This window comes from Physcomitrium patens, chromosome 10 (assembly GCF_059467195.1).
Source record: "Physcomitrium patens ecotype Gransden chromosome 10, ASM5946719v1, whole genome shotgun sequence".
Taxonomy (NCBI): Eukaryota; Viridiplantae; Streptophyta; class Bryopsida; order Funariales; family Funariaceae; genus Physcomitrium; species Physcomitrium patens.
Window position 1 is genome coordinate 3,851,486 of NC_143419.1, and position 4,379 is coordinate 3,855,864.

The 4,379-nt window shown below is 33.5% G+C and overlaps 1 pseudogene; it reads left to right on the forward strand.

Moving 5' to 3' along the window:
* The first annotated feature begins 792 nt into the window (after positions 1 to 792).
* LOC149988210 (proteasome subunit alpha type-4-like) lies at positions 793 to 3,180 on the forward strand (annotated as a pseudogene).
* Positions 3,181 to 4,379: the final 1,199 nt, after the last annotated feature.

The window sequence follows — 4,379 nt, forward strand, 5'->3', positions numbered from 1 at the left end:
TAAAATCTATGAAAAAGAATTTCATATAACTATAAATTCATCTCAAGAATGATTCCATTATTTAGATGGTGCTTTTAATTTAATAATTACTTATATAGATTAAAAAAATCTTAAGTATTTTATGTTAGCATCCATTTTAAATTACTTTCAAATCCATTAAAAAATATTCTTATCAATATTTATATTTAATATCATATATTGGCTAAAAAAAATTAAGATTTGTTAGATATCTTTTTAGACCTTATTATCTTGCATCAAAGAAAAGAGATCCAACTTAAGATTAATAACAAACTATTCTTTTGAAGTCAAAGCAATTTTATCTTTAAGTAAAAATATTTTTATTAATGATTGATTCAATATTTTTTAATTAAATTCAGTTAAATATATCATCAAACTCTCTTATATTTGATATTAAGAATAATTCTTTTAAATCTTATGATGCTTTTTAGTTTCAATTCAAGAAAAGTTCTCTCTATTTTCAAGGATACATATATATTTCAAAAAGTGAAGCGCATTTACATATTTTTTAAGCTCATCATGCTTTTTTAATTATAAAACATTTTTTATACAACCAAGAGTTTAAAATAGAAGAAATCTTAGACTTGAAGTAGCATCAAAATAGATTAAAATAGCTCGTATATTAGCAAAAATATAATATTAATAGATAAAACATAGAAGCCATTTAGAAATCTTACAATTGAAAAAGTAAATTTTTTTAATTAATAACATTCATTAAAATTAAAATAAAGAGTTAAGAAATTCTTTATTCCAAAAAAAATAAGTTCAATAAAGATTACACTTTTTCTTTTGTCTTTGTCTAAAGTTTTTTTATATTATTGTTTTTTATAGAACATATTATTAGAAAATAAGTTATGTCACTAACATATATATTCATATTAATTATTATCTAAATTAAAAGATTTAAGTAGAAAAAATAAAAATAAGTAAATTTGATATTACCTTGTTGGTATAGATTTGACTTTCAAAATTTTTGTAGGTAATTGATAGATTAAAAATTTAACCAACAAATTAGCCATATATTACATATGTTAACCACTTATTTTATAAGTTGGCCATATATTGCATATGTTGGTTATTATTGTACAAATTGGTCATATGGTGCTCATGTTAGAAACTTATCTTATAAGTTAGACATATATTTTTCAAATTGGACACAAATCGGACACAAATCGGATATCTTATAAAATATTATTTTTCTATTATTAATCCTTTTTTATATTTTTGTTTTTGATCAAGAATATCTAGTCTCTTTCTATTTGAAAGTAGCCATTTTAGTTTCTATTCTATATCTTTCTTTAATTTATTTACTTTCTTTAAATATCACAAGAATATTTTATATTTTAGAATTTTATTATAATTCATGTTTTTAACAACCTCTTCTATTTTATAATCAAAGATATTTTGACTCTTTATCTTAATTTTAATGGATGTAATTGATGAAAACTACCAACCTTCTTAGATGCATTTGAAAGATTTTTAGATGGCTTCCATATACATTTACTAATATTGTATCAACTCTAAGGTATAAAATATTCTAACATATTTTGAAAGTTTAAGACTTCTTCTATTTCAAACTCTTAATTATTGTCTACTTTTATAGAAGAAGGTAACAACTATCTTATTCTCAACATATCTACTATCTTATATGGCTTATGAGTCATTGAAATTGCTCACTTGTAAATTTAGAACAAAAAATGCTCTTATATTGCTAAAAAAAATATATTTTTACATAAATCAATATAAAGGAATTTTTAGATAAGCGGCATGTTGATTTAATGATCACCTTCTCGGACAGGCAAAGAAGCCTTTAACAACACATACTTCCATTTTGAAGGTGTTATGCAGGAGTCTAGTGCATCTTTAAGTTACTAGCACATATGAAGTCAATCATTTGAGTAAGGTTTTGGAGGGTGCGATGTCTTGGCAATATGACAGTCGGACAAGGATCTTCTCTCCGGAGGGTAGTCTGTACGAGGTGGAGTATGCCATTGAGGCAATCCGCAACGCCTATGCCGTGATCGGGGTATAGGACAAAGATGGAGTGGTTCTTGCAGCTGAGAAGCGCTTCACATTTAAGCGCTTGGCGACGTTGAATTCCACGGAGAAGATGTATAAGATTGATGACCATGTTGTATGTGCTGTTGCGGGTATCATGGCGGACGCTAACATTCGGATTAACTGTGCGCGGCTTTCTGCGCAGAGGTATACTCTAGCTTACCAGGAGCCCATGCAAGTTAAGCAGCTGGGTCAGTCGCTGTGCGACACGAAACAAGGCTACACGCGGTTTGGAGGGCTTTGGACTTTTGGAATGTTGTTCCTGTTCGCAGGGTACGATAAGAATTTCGGATTCCAGCTGCATTTGTCAAATCCAAATGGTAACTACGGCGATTAGACGGCTGGTGCCATCGGAGCGAACAACCAAGCGACTCAATCGATGCTGAAGCAGATGACAGCTTGGAGGCAGTATCCACCACATTGTCTGGAAGGAGAAACTCCATAATATGGGTCTTGTTCCACCTGCATGAAGTATCTTGCTTTGGAGATTGAGGGTTCGCGTTTAATTCAATCAGGCTGTTTTTTTGGCGGCCGTCAATTGTGGCACTGAGCCAAGGACATTTCTTCCGACTCTCTCGCTTCCAGGATGAAGTGCCGTTGAAGTGTTTGTCGATTTTTATTGCGTCGGTTTTTTTCTTTTTCTTTTTATTTTTTTAAATTAAATTTATAGCTATTGATCTTCATACTTCTACTAATCTTATTGTTCTTCTATTGATATTGTCGTTGTTTTTCTGATCTTCATCATCGCCGTGATCTCTCATTGTTCTGCCGTTGTTGTTTTCATGTCAACTCCATGTTCTTTTCTCGTTTTCTGATTTTCATCATCGCCGTGATCTCTCGTTGTTCTGCCGGTGTTGTTTTCGTATCGGCTCCCTATACTTTTCTCGTTTTCTGATCATCATTGCCGTGATCTCTCATTGTTCCGTTGGTGTTGTTGAGTGAGTCAAGGTGCTGTTGGTGCTGCTGATATTCTACATCGTCGTCGGCTCTACTTCGAGCCAAGGCATTGAGCTGGCTGTTAGTTTTGCGACGAAGGAACGCTGTGTTAGACGGCGGAATGAAAGGTTGGCACTTGTGGGCTGCCAAAGGACTTTGCTTGCGCTCTCGCAGGCTTCCTGGATTTAGTTTGATGTTGTAGATTGTGGAGTTGCTGTCGTGGCTTCCGAGACGCATGTGTTGTTGGGGTCGTGCTGTGTTTTTTGCGTTGGTGCATCGTTGAGTAGGTAGAAGACAACAGTGATCCGTTGTGTGGCCAAATCGCCAAGCTTCTGTCGACAAATGTAGATATCCAGCGGTATCCATTGCAATGAAGTGTTTCTCTCACCATCGTGAACTTACCATATTGCACAACAAGCATCAAAACTACGGATGTTGGATTGCACGTGCAAAAGGTTTTGACCGATTATGCTCTCACTAGTCTCGCGTTGTCTGGACTTTACACAGCTTGTCACGATGGATTATATTCTGGGCTTACTTCACTCACAAGGCGCGTGTGTTGTTTCTTTCTCGTGGATGTGAACCATCGCGCTTAGTTTGACCTCAATTCGGAATACTGTGAGATAGTGCGGTGCGGATGGTGCTGCAATGGATTTTGAGGAGCTGGGGATGTTGTTGAGGATCGATTGCTGGCTTTGATAATTCCGTTTTTCTAAGTTACAATTAGAGCGTTCGCGGTGAGTTCCAGTTGACCTAACAGGCGGTGATCCAAACCGACTTGCCCGTGGCTTTCGGCGGTTCTGCGGGCTGGTTGAAATTTTGACGAAGACAATAAGGAACTGCCCATATTGTGGCAAGGTGCAAGGAGTTGAACGTGGTTGGAGCTTGCATTAGACTCAAAACTGGTTCTGCTCAACAAAGAGATTCCAATTTAAAAAGTATGAGGATTAGCATCAAGTAGTTGTTGTTATGATTTATCAATTCTCACGAGGCAAGCAATTCCAAGGCAATTGATTTACTGCAAGTCTTTTTAAGCCCATTCTGAATTTCTCATGCATGTGTCATGTTTATGAGTTCATGGTGATGGAGTCTTGAGGTTAGGAGATAACAAATTCATACTTAATAGATTCCCTTAATCTATGCACTCATTGCATTCTTAGTACTTTACAACATAATGTGAATAGGTTGTTTTTTGTTCAAGCCATTAGATACTTTTATACTTTTAAAAATTTAAAAATTAAAATTTATATAAACTATAAATTAATTACTACTTAAAGTTGAGTAAATAATAAAATAAAATAAAATAAAAAATAATTATATAAATTAAATTAAAACTATTATAATAAATTATTAAATCAATTAGATCA